We start from the raw sequence: 22697 nt of genomic DNA, 5'->3' as shown, positions 1-22697 counted from the left end.
GAAAAGTGGTTGTTGCATAAATACGGTAACAAGAGAGCAAAGCAAAATGTGAAAATAACTGTTAGGCTTTAGACAACAAAAACGCAAATGCCACAACATGTAGTCCATCTCATCTATACCCTTGCAATTAACATGAAACAGTTACAAGTATTACTTCATAATTAGCAGAGCACTTTTTCAAGTCTGTGGGTAAAAACGTTTAATAAGCACATTATACCCCATGGGTTTCCATTAAGATAGTACACAGCACTTGTAGTTATTCATAATGCAAATCTGCAGCTATGGGGGTTAACAGCCTGGGAAAATCTCACAGAAACATTTTTTATTTTATTTAAGTTCCACTGTCTGTGGATTTTTCTTCACAAATAACTCAGTCAAACCTGTGCTGCTGCAGCAGCAGTGAAGGACTGTACCTATAAAACTCTGTTGTTAGGCAGCCTTTCTTCATACCTAAGACAGCGGAAGTTTTAGGAAGCGCTTGCTTGGCTTTTGCTAGCCAGTACTGTGCAACTACATCTCCACTGCTGACTGAGGGCAGGAGGATGCTGAATGTGGAAGCGTTATTTTCTCATCATTCTTTCTATTCATAGGTAACAACAGCAAAACTCATTCCTCTAAGCTGAGTGTTTACTATTACCTGACAAAAGTAATTAGAACAAATGAAAGGGAAGAAAGGATTTGTGTCTGGCTGCAGCAACTAACTAGCTTTGGCCTGGATTGCATGTGACAGTACCAAGGCAGTGCTTGGTGCCACTGGACCAAGCAGCACATAAAAGCCGTTTGAGGGGGAAAAAAATAATAATAATGACTAAAAAAAATTCTTCATTTTAACCACTCACAAATAACACAAAGTTTCTTTGTCATAGTTTATCACCGTAAACCTGCATTAATACTTTCTAATCGTAGTGACCTCATCCTGCCAGAATGCACTGGCCCCTAAATCCTTGCTGTAATGTTTTCTCATTAGCTGTTCAGCCTTGGCCACACTGGTTGTAGCAACCAAACACTGCCTCAGGCACCACTGGAATTAATTACTGGGAGAAACACCGCTGTTTTGAATTGTCATCTTGAATTTATCACTTGCCACTTAATGTAACTCATATGACCTAATGCCTCCTCCATGTCACCGGGGCTTTGACACCAGCTCCAGCGGGTGATGGCGGGGCATCGAGCATCCCTCCCCAACCCACCTGGCACACAGCTGCTCCAGGCCTGCTTCAAATCCTACCCCGGAGGCAGAGCCAGCTAACGATGCCCCCAGCAAATTGCAGATTACCCGCACGTCACGCTGCATCTGAACCCAAGGAGGACGCAGAGCTGGACCTGGTCCACCTGACAGCCACTGCTTGAGATGATAATCTTTCATTTTGCTGGACAGAGCAACACTAACCATTTGTTTCATTCATGTTCTGTTTTTAAAAATAATGAAACTGGCTGTTCACATACGGATGAATAAATGGTTCCAAGGGACCTTGCAGAGTTAGGCCTGTGGCATCTTCTTATAAATCGTGAAGAAATTGCTCATTAAATTATTCTCAAAACAGAATATACATCAGTAATATAATACACATATGAACTTCCTCTGCTTCCTTTCACCTACATATATTTTCCATTTATCTTAGGACGAAGGATGTTTCCATTGTTTTTTTCTTTAAATTACATAATAAATGCATTCTTAAGAAAAAAAAAGTTTATACAGTGTAAAATACAAGTTTTACTATGCACATGCTCTCAGTCCCAAGTCCAAGGCTTATCTGTGAAGAGCTTATAATTGCAATGGACTCATTTGACATTTTTCCAACACAAAAGGAATAGCCAGGATGCCCACACTTCTGCTGGAAGTTTAACATTTATAAGTTCTATTGAAGAGCTTAACTCCTTAAGAGGTGTAATTTTACTATTGTTGAAAACAGGAATGACTCAGTGTAATAAGCCAAAAACACCCTACAGATAAAAAGATAAATATAACAAACCTGCCTTTTAGTAGCCTTTTAACAATGACAATTTTGAACATGTTTCTTAGACAAAAAGATTTCCTCTTGCTACCACACTGTATACTCAGCACAGTAAACTTAGAGAGATGTATAATGCGATATAAACATTAATAGTTTCACAATTGTGTTTTAGAAAGACTATTTATAGAGAAAATACAAAATGCCTCCCAAAAGTACACTTAGACGTAAGCCACCATAATCTTCTTGCTCATGCAGCAGGAAATCTAATACACCAGCTCAATAAACCTGTAGGAAACAAAGGTTTTATGTAGCATTAAGAGTCACAATATTAAAATACCACATATTACATTCAACTACTCTTACAACACTCATTTTAAGAGCCAAGAAAATTAAGTGCCAGATTGAGAGTAATAATATCATAACATGCAGAAAGAGACTGGAGAAGTACAAAAATATGCGAAGCCCTCACAGTATCTTTGTTGATTGGGTCAGTTCCAGACACTGGATGGTATTGATGTTTTGGGTCATCAACAGAAAATACTGCCTCAACACAGCAGTATTCTCCAAAATGCACTGCGAAATGCAAATTCTCATCAGCTGGCTCAGTGAGATTATTGCAAAATGTATACTTCATTGTTCTTAATAAAAAAGGTGAAGTAATCATCATCATTGATATGCCAGTCAAAATCCAGGTTTGAGCACAGGTGCATAAGTGAGAAAATATACATGCATGCTTGTGAGAATACATTAAAATGAGGTAAGGATCTGACTTTGGTGCAGAATGACCTAGGCAACTGATAAAAACATTCATGACATTTGCTACATCTTTTTCTCTCTCTCTCTTTTTTTTTTTTTTTTTTTTTTAATATCATTGCCCATGTTATTTATATTATCTTACCTGGGAACTACTCCCCAAATCATCACCAGGGGTCCAGCCTTATAGGCTCCACTCCCAGAATCAAGGCTCTAGGACTGAAGATAAGAACAGAAACTGGGAATCCCAAAGTATCCCATTCCCCAAATCCAAAGCCCTTGCTCCCCTTCTAGCTAGCAGTGAAAGATGTAATTCATTTTTTGTTTTTGATACCTCAAAAATTGGTATGGCTTTTGAATTTGTTTTCAGGTTCATGACTTAATATTTAGGAGGGGTAGGACTGCAAAAAAAAATGTTGGGTGGAGAAGAAAGAAAGGAATATTTTCCAGCCAGAGACATTTTGCAGATGTTTTCTTTGAACAGAGCTTTGGAATGTTTTGGTGAAATGGATTAATAAATGAAGCACAAGTGCAGTGATCAAGAAGCATAGCAAATAGCAAACATTTTTATTGTATAATTCATACTTGTGTATGTTGCCTATATAGTTATCTAATCATAACTTCATCCGTGCAACTACATGAAAAACAACATTATTTTTAACTGCTCATAGGAAGGCTACAAACCCCCTTAGAGAATGAAATAAACTTTTTTTTTTTTAAACATAGCATATCCAATTGTAACTATAAATAAAATTTAAATAAACACAGTGCAAATGTGCTGATCCAACCAGAATTCTTGAGTTAGCATTAAGCTTTGAATAATACAGACTGAAAAAAACAACCAACCAAACAAACCAAAAAAAACCCCTAAGGTGTAAGTATTTTGTGCTTCTATCACACATCTGAAAAAAAAAAAAAAAAAAGATCTTAACCATGAATTTGTGGAACATAAGTGTTCACATCATGCTATTATTTCATTTTCAAAAATCCATATATTAAACTGGAGGAAAAACCAGCTGGCATATAAAAAAAATCCTTGCAAGAGGAAAACATATCTAAAAGCAAATTGTGTGTATTTGTTATTGAGAGACTGAGTTTATGCAAGCAATTGTCATGCAAGCAGAGTTGTAAGTAATAATGTGGCCTTTAATGACGGAATGATGGACCTGCCAAACACTAGCTCCTGCCATACACCGTTTGTATTTCCCTGCACAAAGATGCCCATCTGGGAGTTATTAACATATCCTCGTCAATTCAGAACCTACTTTAACATAATCCATATTTGTTGGAGGAAGTCCAACATCAGCTAGAGAACAGCACTCACGTGATCCAATGACACATTTCAAGCAGCACACATAAAGCATGCTTGGGCAGCTAAGCAATTCAGAAATGCAAATAACAAAAGCATTCTTCTTACTAGATAAAAAGGACAAATCCCTTTTGGCATAACATCTTATATACTCTTAATACTGTATGAAAACAACAGAGAGAGGAAAAGGATAAAGCACTACTTTTCTGGAAGTGCTTTTCTTTTTATTCCAAGCATGCTGATACACTCAGTCTCACACCGAAGCTGATGTTTCCAAGACCCAAGGAAAGCTCAGTTGCATGGGGGCAGTGGGAGAGAATACAAATTCTCTTATATCAGCAATATCACGTTTGCTTGTATGGTACTTAGAAAAGTGAGCATTGTTTTTTCAAAGGGGTCTGAACTCTGCATCAAGGAAACCTCTCATTAGAAAATTGCTTTGTCCCACAGCATAGTCTACTTTTGGAAGCTCACGTTTTCACAGGATTATGTTTTTATTTTTCATTACAATTTTAAGTAATTCACTATAGATATGGCATTTTTAAATGTAGGCTCCATTGAGAACCACATTCACATCGGGCTAGATAGTTTTATACTTTGTTTGCTTAACATATAATGAGAATTTGTTGAAATCAGATTTAATTTGACTTCACATAGTATTGCTCTTATTACTTCAAGCACCACCAATACAGAACAAATTTTGTTAAACTTATCAAATACAAGAACACCCTGACCGAAGAACTTCTATGTAGGCTACACTAATACAACCCTCAGAACATTAACATGAATGAGTCATGGGGTACTTCTGCTTGGAGGTCGGCATAAGGTTATAAGAATTAAAAGGAAAAAAAATGTGAATACAAAACTTGTCTCTTGAGTTACTGTTATTTTCTAATTAAGAAGCATTTATTAATACTTTGCTTTTTAGTGTTTTTAATTCCTTCAATGATTATAGCAGACAAATTAAGAAACAGATTTCCATTTGAAGAGAAAGAAATCGAATGATGTTGCCATTGTTGTTTTTGTTTTGTTTTTAACCAGCATTAAACTATGGGAGATATGACATAGGAAAAGAAATTGGGTGCTTTCTCTTAATAAGAGTAGTTAAGTGATTTCTAGAACAAAATTTGCATAGGCAATAAGACGCATTTTTTTGCATAATATCTGACTGACCCTTTGAAATTTATTGACTGCCTTACAGCTGTCAGGGACAGAAGGATTTGAAAATCAACATCAACGTCGTTGACATCAACATTCTTTGCTATATTATAAGGTATTCCTTATTTTACTTATATAACAATTATATACAATATATTCCCAACCTTTCTGTAATAAGGAGACAAATATGAAACTCCTGTATCATACCCCTATCACTAATTAACAGATCAAGAAGCTCTCTACAGTTCCATTATTCTTGAACTATATATATATTACAAACCTGTACAAATTTTCCTTTGATACATCCATTATTTCAAAAAGTACCCTTCTATAAAATGAACCACATGGCTCAGCAGCCCCTGTGTTCCCAGAGGGGATGAAAGAAAGAAACAAACAAACAAAAAACAAATAAAGAAACAAAAAACAACACTGTACCCAGCACTCCCAGCTTTTAGCTAGCATTTCCCTGGGTGCAGCCCAGAGCACTGCTGTTTACAAGAACTCCCCACCGAGCTTAGAGAACAACCTGTAACCCACCTACAAGTCCATAGCTGAACCTAAAGAAAAACTGTCCTGCATTCTCTATTATATCACATGAAGGAGGAAAACTTTCTCCGAGTAGTCTGACATATGACTGTACCCTAAAGGCTTTAATGAATGCACAACATTAGCCTATATCTGGATTCTCAAGTGAAATCTAATCATCATGATCAGATTCACCAAGAGTCATGGTAAAGTCTTTGTGGACTTCATCATGGGGAACAGAAGCAGCCTCTGCTTTCTCTATCATGCAATGCCAAAACAAACACAAGTAGTCGAAGTGCCACTAGGGGATTATGTGGTTAAGTATATCTGCTTGCTCTGATTTACAAATTAAACTTCTATAAATAATAAAAGGGAAAATAATACAAAGATATCAAATAAAGAATGAAGTGGGGGTTTTGTTTGTTTTTTTGTTTGTTTTTATTTCTTGCATTAACCTCAACACAAGTAATCGGAAGCTGTTAGCCCTAACCAGCCTGTCACGCCTCAACTTCCCACAAAATTCAGCACAAGTGCAATGAAACAGACAATGAGAATTCAGTATCACTTTTTAAACACAAACTAACAGGAACACCTGTAATTTTTGTTGTCTTTTTTTTTTTATGTAGGAATCAAAACAGGGAACATGCTATTCTATCCTTTGAAGAAAGACAAGCATGTAACCTACCAATGAAAGTAGTAAGGGAACTAAATATGCAAAGAATTATTCATTTGTGCAGGTTAGTCCTGCAAGAAAAAGGAAAGGTTATTGTAGAATAGGACTGAAAATTTTGAATCAAGATAGAACACATTTTTGCAAACATTTACTTTCAAGTGCAGCATAAACCCAAATGAGTTAAAAACTGTTTCTTAAACCATGATCAGAAACGTGAAATTTCCTAATACAAATTAAACCAATACTTGCAGAGTCTCACACTTTAAGCATGTGCTGAATCTTCAGTGCAGGAAAAAAAAAAAATCCCCACACCTAAAATGGTTTTGAGCACTGGAAATTCTGAAATGGGAATTTTCTGAAATTTGGACTTCTGTTTTCAAGGCTACACTGGCACTTCTGTAGTTTTGCTACATTATCAGCAAAAATCCCTGAAACTTCAAAGCAGATGAAGTACTGAGAGAGTGCCAGCACTCATGGAGGGCTTGGCACAGCACTTTGATGTACAGGATTCCAAGATGTTGACAGCTGAAGACTAACCCCCTTTTTAACCCTCAGTTCGATGGAACATGATATTTACTGACTTCAATTTCTGACTGGATGAAAACCCAGAAACCTCTTTTCCTCCTTTTTTATCCAGGCTTACTTGATGTTGTGATTTCTGATGTTCAGACTAATATTGTTTATGACCTTTAAAGACCTTCAGGGAGATGCTGTTTTCCCATCACCCAGCCACTATGGATGGATTCCAACATACGTCCGTGAGCTACAGAAGGGTAGTGTAAACAACATCTCCCCCATTAAACTTCAGTTTAACATTAAGACTGCTATCCAAAGATCATACTTAAAGATAGCTGAAGTGTTACCATATTCCTTTGCGTAGCTCAGTCATGACCCTAATTAATGTGTCTAGGTTAGACATGTAGTTCTTTAAGTAATGGGTGGTTTTGTTTGGACAATTAGGCAGAGTTGACAAGGAAATTTTCCATCAAACTGGGTCATAAAAAGTACATTATTCAGCATTATTATGAGTAAAACACCATTTATTACCTGAACTTTACAATACACCATTATCAATCTTTACCTGTCATTAAGGTATGTTAACATGAGATCAAAGAGGCAAACCCAACTTAAACAAACAGTGGTGCAGAGAAGGCTTTTAGGCTTGCTTATTTAAATTGAAACAAGTGTAGTTGAGTCCATTAATTAGCTAAAATTTCCTTTCAACTAAAGATGCAAATCAACTAATCACTGAAATCTCAGAGCATTTCTTATTCACAAGTCACAGCTGTGCTCTTTCTGAGAGAAAAGTAGCTAAATTCATCCACAGAAATACAAAAAAATACCGTTGGGCTGTCTTCTGGATGCAAGTTTAGATAGACTATCTTGTCAGCTGTTACCTAAAATATTATTTACTCATGAATAAAAAAAAAAAAAGTGAACAGACTGGGGTCTCTTGGAGGTTTTGTTTTAAGGGGTCCATTTCTTTAAAAACAAAAAAACAAACAAAAAACACTGCTGATGCAGCAGATTATTGTAGATTCAGAAGTTTCTTAGTAAACTATTTTCATTGCAGTAGCCTGTGTTGGAGTCCAAGTGCTGTAGTCATGGAAAAGGATGCCTTTATCCTGAGCACCATGTACACTCTCTCAAATACAGATCTAGGTCTTTCACCTTCCTCTGTGCCACTTAACCAAACAGCCATTTTGCAAATCAGGTAATGATCCCTGAAAGAACAACCCTGTTGTAACCCTGAACATTACTGTAATGTGAACAATGTTACAATATATTTTTGGAGATTCCACAAGGTGTAGACTGTTGGGAAAGTTTTTGACCGAAAATAAAAGATTTTAGATGCGTGAACACATTTTGCTTTTTCCAGCTACGCTATTTGACAGTCTAGCTACAGATTGCAATTTTATTACATCTGCATAATTCAATGGATATTTCAGAGAACCAAGAAGGACAAAATTAGAAATCAAGTCAATGAAACTTGAGCCAAATCTTTCTGAAATTTCCAAATGATTTAGATTCTTTATTTTCCAGTATAATCAGAATCTCTGTTCTTTTCCAAATAATATTATGCATGTCGTAGACACATTTATTTAACCCCACTTTCATAGGAACATTTCCCTCAAACAGATGTACCATATCAAATACGTACATAACATCTCATTTCATCTCTTGACCAAAACATCTAGATTATTACACTCCTGACCATTTTTTCCAGCACAGATGCAGGTCAGTCTGTAGTCTAAAAGTTTATAAACATGGCTTCATTTTGTATTGTACACATATGCAATGTATAACAAATGGTAGGAGGCTGGAGTTAGGAGTGGGTCTTCAAGGTTTCAAAAAATAACTACCACTTTTTGCCTTTATTAGGAGGTAAAGCATCACTCAGGATTGCTCCCTTATCAGAGATCTTTTAAGATTCTGCTAGATTACTAGAAGAAAACTAGATCATTTTGCTAGATATCTTGCGACTACTCTTCTCTTGTTAAGCTTATTTCAACATTCACTAAGCTCATTAAGCTCTTTTACACAATGTAACCATCATCTCCAAACAAATACCTCCTGACCTTAACCCTGACTATATGGGTTAGAGGGGAGAAAGAACCACTCTCAATGTATATTTGCACTTTTTTGCATATCTACAGATCCTAACACTGACCCATTGGGTAAGAGGGAAAAAGAACCACTTTCAATGTATATTTGCACATTTCGCATATCTGATCCCAGCACAAAAAGAGGTGTTTTTTTCTTTTTTTTTTTCCTCATTATTTGTTTTACAAATACGTGCCCATTAAGGATTAGTTTAGAGTCACCATAGAGATTTCACTTAACCCTATTCAAGGCCTTTCATCTTCTGTTCTGAACCATACGAGCCATTTGTAAGACATACATGAGAGCTTCAAATGCTAACACCTACACATCACCAACTAGAAGTAAAACACTTCCTGTGCACCTAGCTGAAAGGTCCCATTCCTGCGATATACACACTTCCACTGGAGGCATCAATGCACAAAGAAAGAAGACTACACACAAAAAAACTCAGAAAGGGAAGTTGACACTCCACTACATTTGCTCTAACTTTCCCTAAGAAAAGGTGTCATGTCAACATTAGTTGGCTATTCAGAACATTAAAGAAAAAAAATGGACAGAAATTCTATCTGTATGATGACATTTGACAACTTGGTGCTTAATGTAACATGAAAACAACAAATTTAGAAAGAACATTACATAATGCTAATGATTTGTATATAAAAATGATCAAAAATACCTATGAACCCAGGTGTGCCTTATATACTAAAAAAGCAAGGGTCAGTCTTTGTTAATAATTATCTGGCACATTTTGAAATACAAAACCTATATATTTACATTTGAGTCATTCACCAGCTACTGAATTAAAGCTTCCTGTGAAGTCCTATACAGTATCAATTTACTCCATACAGTTAATAGTGCACAACCGAGGACAGAAATGAGATAGAGCACTATATAACACCAAATCTTTAGAAAGAACTTACTTCAGCAGAATATATTTATTCCAGAAATATCTAAAATCTATTTTAGCAGAAGAATGAGGTTAAAAATTCTTTTGTGAGGTATGTTTGTGGTTCTTTAGCAACCTCAGCGGTCAGGACCTCCATATTATATCATCTGATAGACAGATTGGACAGTGCCAACATGTATTGTAGCCTACCTCATTCCAAAGATTTAAAGCTGTACTATAAATATGCAGTACACAAAATAATGTGAAGTCATTCTGATTTATTAGAAATACATTACAACTATCTTCATGTTTTCTCTAACTCAAAAGTAACTGGAAGCTTTCTGTCATGTTCTTCTATGCTGAACAAAGTAATTTCTTCTTCCAAGGTCACCAAGGCTGCCATAGGACTTTTTTTCACTAAAATGCTAACTTCTCCTTAAGACTTGGGTTTACTACTTTACCAAAGCATGCTGAAAACAGTTACGTTGCACAATCAAGACCTCCCCATTTCCTCCAAATACCCCCATCAAGCAAATAAAGTAACCAATCTGACTTGCCAAAAGGAAAATAACTGTAAAATCTTTGAGCTCAAAAAAAAATATATATAATTGAAGTACAATAGGTCTTTAAACAATTAGCTATTCAGTTTACATGAGAAGCGCTCTGATTATGATCTTCAGAAACAGTAGTTACATAATTGTTTCCTTCTTCTTAGTCTCCCCCCTTATTTACCAGAGAGGTAATATTCTTACTAAGAAATCTACACTGTTAGAAATATTGTTTTGGTTTCCTAGACACAAATCCAAGAGGGAGCTTGTCGAGCAGTGCTCCTCAATTGGTGAGTGAACAGATTTATTTCCAGGACAGTCATAATTGAATAAGCAATATTTACTGACTGTTACAATGGGATAAAGTAACTGTTCAACTGGAATGACAGTCTAAATTAACTGCTTTTACTCTTCCCAATAACGTCTTTGATAGAGGACTGTTACACATCCCTCTGCAGATTTTACCATTTTCGTGGAAGAGCACTAGTTTCCCTTTCATAACCACCTGCAGACCACAATGAAAACCTAAAATGGACTATGCTGCAAACACACAATGCCAAGGCACTCCAAGAAGCAAAAATGTATTTTTGCACTGCAGTAGCTTCCTGCCATGACAAGCCATGCTAAATATGGTTGGAACAGTCAGTATTCTCCCAGAACCTACCACTGAGGATCACTTCCTTGGATGTTTTTCAAAGCATTCATTTCCAAGGATCCTGGCATCCCTTCCTTGTACTCAGTAACTCAGCATGACCACATCATCTTTGTGCATGAGTCACAAGCAGAATTAGCTGTGTCAGTTGACCTTGGCAGGTGCTTGTTGAGCCCTTCCCTGAAAGCCTCCGATGACGGAAACTCTCCTCCATGTGGAGGTCTCCTCAGGACATTGCAATGTTTACTAAGTGATTTTGACGAATGCTTCTCATTACATTTATGGCCTGTATGCTGCTAGTTTCAACTTTTAATTTACTATTTGCCTTCCTCCTCTGCAGGTTCAGTCACATGCTATTTTTGCATGTGCTGACAGCGTGCTCAAGTTGAGAACCAGAAGCACAACAAAAGTGATGGCAAATAATAAAATTTCTTGTAAATACTTTTGGAGAAAAAAATCCCACTGAAATTAGAGTATTTTATGAATAACAACCAACTCTAAAAATACTTGCAAGAAAAAAAACAGACTTTTCTCATACTTTCATATGAGAAAGTATTTTCAAAAAAAAAAATCCATTCAAATAATTTTTGACAATGAAATAACTCTTTGTAGATTATTAAGATCATACCTTAATGCAAGAGAAAGTGTAGAATTGAATCAGTAATATTGAACAGTTTTTAATAATTGTAGTATTTAATAATTTCATTGTAAAAAATATGGTTTTGTTTAGCACACATCTTAAACATTCTATGATTATTGGACTGACACTTGCATTTGATTTTTATGACGAAGCTATTTAGTCAATTACTTTGCATTCCTTTTCCTTCCTTTGACCATCTTTGTCACTGAACACAAGTTTTTATCCTTTTGCAATAAAGAATCTTCTTCTGTGATGCTCCACAATAAGAAGCAGATCTTGTTTCCTAATAAAAAATATCATGGACTATGATATTGGACTATGACCAAGGAAATGGTCAGAAATTTAGTTTCATAAGATAAATAAGGAGGAATATATAAGCAGAGAATGGAATGTACTCCAAAATTTTTGAAATGTAAATAAAGCTGGGGGCAGCCTGAAGCCTTCACAATGCAAAGAACACCAGTTGCAATGCCAAAGGCTCCAGAAGTCAGCAAGAAACAAAAGAGGTAGAAAAAATGCATAAGAGAAAATACTAATGGATGTTGTTCTTTTCTGGATAGTTCTATTTTTATGTTTTTCATACTGTCAATGTACCCCATTCACACTTCAATAAGTGTGCTAAGAAAGCAGAACCTAAGAGCCATCAGGACAGCCACTGTACAATAGAGACGTTCCTGCTTTGCAGAGACACACAAAGTAGTCTCTCCGATTCCACATTTAGAAAAGATTTAACTGAAAACTCTTGAAAATAGGACTTTCTTCTTTTTTTTTCTTTTCCCAGTAGTTACATTGTTTTGCTCAACCTGATCTAATGCATTCCATTATATCTAAAAGATTTTACCTTTTACAGCTCATTTTTAATTGCATATCATTGCTAACTTTTGTGTAAAGAGACAGGGCTTTGCCATTCTTACTAATTATCCAAGTCACTGGTCCTTGTTTGCATGTGTGTGGCCTTGCCTAAAGCTTTTAACCACAAGTTATGTCACTAAATCAAAGTAGTCTCTGCTGTAGTAACAAACTGTGCAAAAGATTGCAGAACATTCCTTTAAGGTAATTGGAAGTATTCTTTCTAGGATTACAGTACTCAAATGCAAATAATAATTTGGTAGAAAGGTGAGAGACAGGGATTCTGGAAGGTTACCATGTGCTGTGAAATAATGCACTGCTGTCCCACTGAACCGCAGCCACAACACTGCAGCCCTAACTGACTTGGGCAAGCTCAGACACCTTTAGTAACAAAAAAAAATCCACAACAGTGAGATTGACACCTTCACTCTTGCCTCAGGGTAGCTACAGATGAATTGTGAGTGTGTGAGGAACGCTCTGGAAAATGTTCTTAGTCCTATTTATACAGACCAATGGCTGCTGTTTTTCTCTTACCATATTCCATCTTATTCTGACTCTATTTTTTATTTTTTTTAGTGTTAACTAATAATACTGAATTTATTAAATGAAGTAGAAAGATCCAAAATTAAGAAAAAAATAATTACTTTCTCATTATTAAGCCAAAGCTGTAACATGTATTGGCATCTGTGCACGTATGCAGATATCCTGCTCTTAGCATCATGGTAATATCTTTTTTTTTTTTTCCTGAAGGGACACATCTAGCCTTATCCCTTACTTATACATCCATTGCCTTCTTTCATCCTTTATTTTGTCTTATGTCCATCAAAATAAGAAGTAAAGGATGATCTGTTCATGTCCAAAACTTCCCTTTCACCTTCACAGTTGCAATCATATTTGAAGCAGATTTTTTTATTCTTTTAATTTTTCAGCTTTTCTCCTTTTCTTTTGCAAACAAAACTAAAACCTTCCGGAGTGTTTTATGACAGCATAAGAGACAGAAAAGGGAAGAGAAAGATTCTCCCACAAGAATGGTGGAGCTCATGAGACAATAAGCTGATATGCAAAGGATAACTTATACCCATCTCTAACACTCCTCCTTCCACTTCTTATGAATCAATAATGGGAGTGGGAATAAATGGTGGCTTCCCCTCTTCCCTATCTCTGGTCTCCTAAATCTTTAATACAAAATGGGCCTTCTGTAACGTGGCAGGCAGAGGTGCCCATTCAGAAAAGGCACTTGGCTGGGACAACAAGTGGCAGAAACAATTCTTGCCTTGCAGCTCTGACCCAAACCCGCATGTTCCATCTGCTCACATACATATGGGTCTCTTGGCAAGTCCATGTGTCCGCTCTGAAAACACTTTCTTCCCTCAGCCCTAGAAACCATGCCCAGGGGACGGTTCACACAGAACACGTTCTCCTACCAAGTAAGCTTTGATGGCTTACCATTTTCTTTTTATTAAGTCCTGGTTAGTAATTTTACATCTGTGGTGGTTTTACCGGACTAGGCAGCTGAACACCACAACTGCTCTCTCACTCCCCCTCCTTAGATGAGGAGGGGAAGAAGTAAAGGAAAGAACAACTCACAGGTTGAGATAAGGATGATTTAATTAAAGGAAAAAAGAAATAATTATTAAGGAAAGATTATTATTAATTAAACAATTTAAACAAAAGTTTAACTAAAGGGGGAAAAAAAAAGGGAAAGGGGAAAAGGGAGGGGGAAAGGGAAAACTAAACAAAACAAGTAAAGGCTATGTGGAAGTGCAGAGGAAAGAAATTACTCTCTACTTCCCACAAATGACCGATGGTTGACCACGTCCTTGAAGCAGGGCCTCAACGCACGTAGCCGGTGTTCAGGAGAGAGGACAGACGTTTTCACAACGAGAGCCCACCCCTCCCCTCTTCCTCCTTTTTCCACCTTTTATTGCTGAGTGTGACACCATATGGTATGGAATATCCCTTTGGTTGGTTTAGGTCAGCTGTCCTGGTGATGTTTCTTTTCTCACATCTTTGCCCACCCCTAGGGGGGTTAGAGAGAGTCCTGATGCTGTGCCAGCACTGCTCAGCAGCAGACACAACACCGGTGTGATACCATTGCTGTTTTAGCTACAAGTGCAGAGCGCGGCACTGTATGGGCTGCTGCAGGGAAAGTTAACATCCCAGCCCGGTCCAGTACAACATCCCGAAAATGAAACATAAAAAAATTATAGCACCACTGTTGCAGTGAAAATATTTAGGGATTTATGATAACTCAGAGGCAGATATTTAGTACTGCCTATATAGGTTAAATAGCATAACATGGTATAATGCCTTCCTTTTTCCTGTTTGTTCATTTTGAAATTATGGTGCCAGGCCAAATACAAGTCACACATCACACACTCGTCATCATATACAGATTTCACAATAAATAAGAAATGCAAAACCTTCCAGATCCTGTTAACATCAGCTTGCCAGCTCTGCGTTGTCTCTCTCAGAGAAGAAATATCTGTTCAGTAAGAATCAGAATCTCCACCAGTTTTTGTGCTCTGAACTGCCATCACCTACAACTTATTCAGGCCACTATAATTTCTCGCTCTATCACATGATCTGTTTCTCAGTTTTGCTGGCACTACATGAATATTTACACTGCACAGAAGTCTTCCAGTGCTCACCAGTGCCAGCACAAACATGTCTTCTAGAGGATGTTCATATGGATCTCTTCATTTTTTTTCTCCCAAAAGTTTTTGACTGAAATCTGAGAAAGTTTCCTCTGATCTGGGGAGAACAATTTTTCAGAACAGTTTGCCTTCACTTCATGGTTAAGGTTGTCAGCAAAAGTACACTGGGGGCCTCTCAAAGGGAGAAGGGGTCCTCCAGACATCTCAACAACGTGATCTTACAGCTCAGGTGGGCAGCAAGGGCTGTCCACTGAGACAGAGCTTGCAGATGGCAGCAGCTGGGCTCATCTCAACTGGTGCTGTGGATGCCTTCGCGCTGCCCTGCCCTGGACCTGCCTCCAAGGGCAGAGTTTTCTGAGCAGGATAAAAGGGAAGGCTTGCTTTGATAGAGCTGTTTTTAAGTAGACCCAGAAAGTTCAGGGAACATGATCTTCTGTCACTATGAACATCAATCAGCTTCAAGCAACCAAATGTTCCTCTTTCAGAAGTATGTGGGACTGTCCTGCACTAAATGCACTAAAAAATCTGCAATAGCTCTAAAGTCAGTAGGAATTGTGTAACTCCTCTTCCATGGCAGGTCATCCACAAGACCAAGACCTAAATACAAATCTATTTTACAATGAAAATATTGCACGAAGCAAGCAGGATCTGGCCTCAGGGTGGACTGGTAAAGAGACAAACAAAAGCGAGGTCATTACCTCATTAATCCTTATTACCGATGTTACCAAGGAGAAAACTATTCCCTTAAATTTGCATTTCTGCATTATCCCTTGCCCTTGGGTCAACTCAGTCTTGACTTTCAGCAACTGGTGTGTTCACTGAGAAATAAAAAGTTATACAGCTGACCCAATCCTCTGTTAGAGTAATTAGAAAATCATGTTATGTTGTTGGTAGGTTTTTGTTAAATCATGGTCCTCGCTATTCATTAACATTCAAGTGCTGAAAAGCCAATAAATTATTACCAAAAGGAAATGTAAATAACTTTCTCTGAGGAAGGACTGCATACAGTAGGCTGGAACCTCCTTCAAGTTAATTGCAACACAGTTCACTAATGAAACTTTCCATCTATTAAATCTTAACAGGCATAACTATAAAAATGGCGCCAAGCTCTCTCCTGCCTAGAAATGTCCCAGACAGCATCTGTAGAGACTTCACACTTATTGTCTTTGCAGGTATTTGTATTTATCCCTAAGTAGCAATAGCAACATACAACTGACTTCACACTGGTTATAGAATTTTTGAATTAATTTGCATACTGGAGCTGGCAGCAGGAAAGAGCGTAGCAACAGCACTTCGTTCTCACCAAATACTTCATAGTGCGTCTGACCCAAGGTGCTCTGAAGTCAACAGGAATCGCCTTACTTTGATTTCACTGAGCTCAGGATTAGGGCCAAGATGGATAAGGACATCACTAGCACTTCAGCCAAGATCTGTGTCTGCTTTTGAGGCAAAAATTTAAATTTCCCTCCTTCACACCTGTTCAAAAGAGACCACGCAGTATTGCTGAAGGGTAACTTCTTTACATGCACGTGACAGTCCTGCAATGTGCTTTTGCCTGTTCATGGCTGTGTAGACTACCTTGATCCCATGCTACTCTTGATCTTGTTCTTAATTTCCTCCTCTCATGAGTGTTATTAGGTATTCAGACTCCTGACCTGTGTTTCTGGTCTGCAAGACTTGCCCAAGCAAGCTTTTTAAACTTTGCTTTTCTGCCATTCCCTCCATGTTTTCATAGGTGTCTTTGCTGTTTATTTTCTCTTCAACTACAAAATTACAGGTGATACAAAACATTTGGACTAATTCACTCCTGAATATTTCAGTGACTGTATACTTACTAAAACACGGCAAAGACTAAAAATGTGTCCTTCTTTAGTTGAGACTTGCTGTCCAAAGAGTAAAATGTCCTTTCATTCTTTTTCTCTGTTCATTGAGACTACTGAAATGCAACCTGTAATCATATTACAAGTCAGGATGCTCTTTCAAGGATAAAGTACCAGCATTTTTGAAGGCCTGAGACTGGAAATAAGCACATGGATGAAATAACCATAGGTCTGTATACCAGTCATTTTCACATGTGATATTTTAAGTAAACTGGAATGCCCTATTATACCAATGATCTCATCTATGATCTGATCTCAACAAGCTGAAGCCAGGAAGAATGTTTTTGCTCCAGTATATGCAGATTTGGTTCTCTGAAACTGAAATGTTACTTGAACAAAATAAATAAAACATATTCCTGTTTTGTTCTGTTTTTCCGCTTAATTTTATTGTTGCTTCTTGCACTCCTTGTACTGAAGAAATCACAGTACATCATTCCTGGATGGCCCTAGCCACTCAGTCTTAGAACAATAATAAGGGACAAACTTTTCATGTCTTACACACCCTACTCACAAATCTTTCTTAACAATTACCTTAAAATTTTCTCCACTATGGCTTTAAAGATGCTCAGTGAAAAGGGAAGCACTTTTGTCTCCCTTTAATTTACCTTCGTAATTCAAGTAATAGAGTTCTACTGTATTACACTGAGGAAGGGAGGAAATAGTCAATATTTTATTCATTGTTGTAATATTAAGTTAATTACATGTAACAAATTGTAAACAGAAATTCTAAATAAAAGCTACATATATATTTTTATTATTCACATGCTATAATCGGCAAGTGACGAAGTGTGTGGTATATGCAGTATACTAACAAAGCTAGCTGAAAACATATAGCTGGACACAGAAATTTAAAAAAAAAATCTGTTTAAGGTACAGGTATTTAATATTTCTCCAGAGCTTATCCAAACTTTAAGAAATGTATTGCCAGCTAAGAACACCTGTAATGTGCTTCAGTAGGCTCCAAAACTTAGCCGGTTATACCACAGAAACTAAAAACAACAATTTCCATCTCTCCAGGGGAAAATAAACAAACGAAACAAAACCAAAAAAAACATGTTTTTCAATTTATTTAAAAGGCTTAAAAAAAAACAACTTGCTACATATTTAATTTCCTATAAACTTGAGGGCATAGCAACTTCAGTTTTTCATTGTTTTTTTTTTTTTGTAACACATCCTAATGTTCGAAGTATTGAAATATCTTTTATATTTTTACTGAGACAAAATGTGGGAGTCACTGTGTGCAGATCTCATACTCCTTGGAATTTCCCTGGGAGCATTTTGCTAAACATGCTTTGGCAATCCACCAGCATCTCAGTTCAAGAGCAAACACTGTCATGAACTATTAGGACTTCACTAATGAGTTCTGGATCTAGAAATTTTCCATGAAAAGTTACAGTGCTATCCCTACATAACAGTCACAACGTCTTGAACTCCAAGAGCTGTTAACAGACTTACATACACAGGTAAGGGTCCTGATTTTCAAAATGTTCCACCTCTCAGTTCACTCCATGCAAACAGTGCTTAACACCATGTACTAATATGACAATGAGCTATAACAGAGTACTGCCTTGGGCAGGACAGGACTGGGTTCCCAGTTAGGAATCACATGGGTTTACGTAGCTTCAACACAGATTATACTCTGCCAAGGCTCACAGAAAATTCCAGTCACTTCATTGAAGGGGTGTGCAGTCAGGTAATGCAGGTGGAGCTTTTTTACCTTTGAAAGGTTAGCAGCTTTTTGTCAAAGAGTACAAGAAGACAAGTAGTTGACTGACCTCGTCAAGATGTTTGAGCAAACAATTAAAAGTAAAGAAGAGACTAAGAAGAGCAAACAAAAAGGGTTCCCAACCATCATTACATCAAATAAAATGATGAAAAAAGTAGAGAGTTAAGAGAAAAATCAAAGGAGTATGAAATTATACTTTGATGAAAAATATTTAAAAAACAAGTCCTATATACAGAATAAGCAACTGATTATGAACCATCACAAGCACATACTGCTTTTCAGCCTCTGTTCAAATGGACCTAGAGTGGAAAGTTTGCAGTTAATTACATTCTCTGTTAAGGCTTAGATGGTGGGTCTTCAGGATTTCCTATATTTATTTAGAATATCTATTAAAATGAGAACAAATGCAATACATACAGACACAGTAATAGATAATAGGATACATCACCTTACCTACATAGTCCACAACAGAGCATTTGTTACTTCTATACTTGTGTGCCAAAGACCAAAGAGAAAAAGGAAAATATTTTCTGGATCCAAAACTTAAAAGACATATTTAAAACTTCAGCTTCTCCTTGTTATCTCTGTTATCAGAATCCATACAATTATACATACACCTTTTTTTATTCACATTTCATGACAGCCTCCCAGAACCTATGAATAACAGTGTGGTATGATTTGAAAAAGTACGTGCATATGCTTAAGGAAAATGAAAAATAGGATAAGCCTGGTGTTCAACCTTTACTATACTGCATGATGGATGTAGAGCTGCTTTGCAAGAATTTATGAATACTGCATGTTGACCCGGTTATTGAAATGTTTATTGTATGACTATGCTGAGTTAAATCAACAGGACTATTGAGGAAATGAGGAGGAATCACTCAAAATAAGCCACCCCATGGTAACTTTTTAGAGCTAGTTAAGAAAAAATGCCTAAACTATCTCCTGTGAAGATTCTGCCTCCCAGATGCAGAGGCCCATTATATTCAGTTTGGCACTTTCCACATGCACTACCATCTCTTAAATGTTTCTGCTCTATCTTTTCAAGCTCTCTTCATACCATTTTAAAAGTCATCCCAGATTTTTGTTTAATAAGAATTTGGCTTCACTGATGAAGAGTGGAATTTTCTTTAGAAATTCTGACTCTAGAGTATATCATGTTTTCCCTCAGAATATCTTGGCTCTGCCAGCCTATTTCTCAGCTCAAACTACCTCTACCTTGCTTTCTTTTTCCTACTGTATCACCCAGTTCAGTTGTACTGCAGATTAGTTCCACATGTAATATTTTTATTGTTCCTCATCTATTTACAATTGCTTCTTGAGAAATGAGAAATTGTGTTTGTCATACTCCATCCCCCAGTCTACAGTACACTTGATGGAAATAATAACCTGTCTTGTCTAAACAATTGGCATAGGACAAAGGACACACAGGCATGTTGCTAATGCAGCATCTAACATAGCTTCAGAAGGCTTCGACAAGACCAGTCTCAGCTGCCGGTCAGTTATCTTAGTGCAGACATTTTAAAAACAGAAGAGTCAGCAGTTTAAATAATATCACTCGTGATGACAGCAAGCTGTTGATTTATATAATTAATCTACTGCAAAAACTCTTAGTTTTAAATAGGAACCAATATTGTGGAGTTTCATTTATTACAATTATTTTTTTAAAGTATACAATGTTAAAATAGTAGGTAACTGACACAAAGAGGAGGAGTAAATATGCTTGATTAGGGAAGTTCACCAGCAAGCTACCTCCTTGCAACTCCACTAACAATGAAACTACTCTAATGTTCTTCATTTTATTTTATTTTTTTTTTCATCTTTCTCAGGGATTTATTTTTTCTTTACTTATTTTGTAAGATTTTTATTTGAATTTAATTAATAAATACTGTGATAAGGTAAGCATATTTGTCTCAGCTTTTGATCTGATTACTCCTATTAAAAGTGAATATATATATATGTATATGCTTGAAGAGCCCTATTGGTTCTGTGGCCATTAGAAATATCCATGCCATGCACTACAGTATTCAAACAATACATTTCTCACATGAAGTTGGCAAGAATATTTACAAAGAGATACACAGGACTAGGTAGATGTCATGAGTTCTTATTGCCAGCTGGTACATTATGAAAAAACTCATGCACTCAAGTGCTAAGCTTTTGCCATGACTTAGGTACTTTCCCCTCCATTCCAAAAGCCCTAGCATCTCTGCCTTCTCCATCAGGTAACTGTCAGCTTTAGCAGTAAAAATTCTCTAGACTGAAACATATTTTTTCTGTGGGAATTAAAGTTTCTAATAATGTATAATAATTAAATAAAACAAGATAATTTTATAGCTCTAACATAGAGCTGAAAGCTAAAATTTACATTTCTTATGTGAAAATAAGGTCCAGTATTTCTTTTGAATCTGAGAATTCATCATTTTTACCATGGAAAGTGAAAACAAAACATCCACTGGTTATCCATATTACACATTAAACCAGAACTTAGAAGAATTACAAGACTGTTTAAAAATAAAAATCAATATTTGAAATTACTGATTATTTTGCTTCACAAATACAAGTTTTAATAAAAAATGGTGCCATTATTGCTGTTAAATGGAAGCTTTGATGGATATTTCTGCAATACTAGGCACAGCAAATGAGACTTAAAATTTGTATCTGAAATAAGTTGCATCTGTGTGATTAGAAAAATATAGCACATTAAGAGTATAGTGTTAAGACGATTATGTTAGTAAATTTTGTATTCAGAACAAATTATTTTGAAGTCATATTGAATTCTCTCATTTCAGAGAATCATAGTTTTAATCAGATCTTCGCCCTCTGTGCATACATTTCCAGAAATCTGCTTTCTTTGGGGGGTCATCAGGATTTAAAAATAAAATCATTACTAGGAATGGTTTGTGCATATCCCTCTGTACACCGTGAATGAATTTGCACTGAAAGACCTCCAAGTACACTTAACATTCATTCATGAAAAATATGAATAAGCAGCCCACATGGCAATTAAAACTGCTGTCAATACAACAATCATAGCTCCTAATGCAGTCACCCAAAAACATATGTACTAGATAAGAACACCACCACCAAGGTGCCCAGAGGCAGTCCCAGCACACTCTGGAGAGCTGTGGGCACCAATGCCCTGCTCGCCCATCCCAGCCCCAGTGGCTGGCAGGGATGGTTCAGTGGTGAGGTCTGCTGCGGATGTGCAAAGGACGTTTCTGTCATGAGTTGCGCTGGCTGATGGCTTTCTGGGTAACAGATATTCAGCTGTTCACATGAAGCATTTCAGACCTGGCCAGTCTCACTGCCAGCCGCGTCGTTAAGCACTCAGTCCTGGCAGGAGTGCAAAGGGCTGTGTAACAGCTGATCTCATCGGTCATTTCTTCTTAAACAGCTCCTAGGCTAAGATACTCAAGGTGCCCTGCTACTCTGTGGCCTGTGAGGAACTGCTTGAGGTGGAAGTGCCTGTTTATTTTTTGCTTTAAATGGTCTTATGACATTTTTGCCCTTGTTCTGCTCTATCCAAGAAATTAATTCAATCACTCTGCTTCAGGTGCAGGACTGAAGAAATATTTCTTATTCAAGTCTGTGTTTTTACCGCCTGACTTGACCTAGACATCCTTTTAGATGACCACTTGGTCAGATATCCATGGGAAGCCACCTTTGCTATCTTTTTCCTCTGGGTGGTAATATTGCCCTCGGCACAGGGCTGCACTTTGGAACCACTTGGGTGCAAAGGTGCAGCAGGGCCAGCAGCGTACGCACGGAGACAGGCTTTTTGTTGAGTGTATAGCAGCTGGGCTCCAAAAGAGGTGTGGGGGGCACCGTGAGATGTTGTTCAGAGCCATAAGCACTGCAGAGGGCCTGCTGGCGGCTGAG

At 37.1% G+C, this 22697-nt stretch overlaps 1 long non-coding RNA gene across 2 annotated transcripts in view; it reads right to left on the bottom strand.

Annotated features, from left to right (window-relative positions):
* Positions 1 to 678: 678 nt before the first annotated feature.
* The window catches only part of LOC106030019 (uncharacterized), a 59987-nt gene continuing 37968 nt past the window's right edge, over positions 679 to 22697 (bottom strand). For both annotated transcript variants that reach the window (XR_001203487.3, XR_001203488.3), the window contains exons 3-4: positions 2854 to 2927; positions 679 to 2240 (exon numbers count right to left, since the gene is read on the bottom strand). This is a non-coding gene — a long non-coding RNA (uncharacterized lncRNA). The remainder of the gene's footprint in view (positions 2241 to 2853; positions 2928 to 22697) is intronic.

Source organism: Anser cygnoides, chromosome 6 (assembly GCF_040182565.1).
Source record: "Anser cygnoides isolate HZ-2024a breed goose chromosome 6, Taihu_goose_T2T_genome, whole genome shotgun sequence".
Classification (NCBI taxonomy): Eukaryota; Metazoa; Chordata; class Aves; order Anseriformes; family Anatidae; genus Anser; species Anser cygnoides.
The sequence above is the reverse complement of the archived record's forward strand: the minus strand, read 5'-3'. Positions and strand labels throughout refer to the sequence as shown.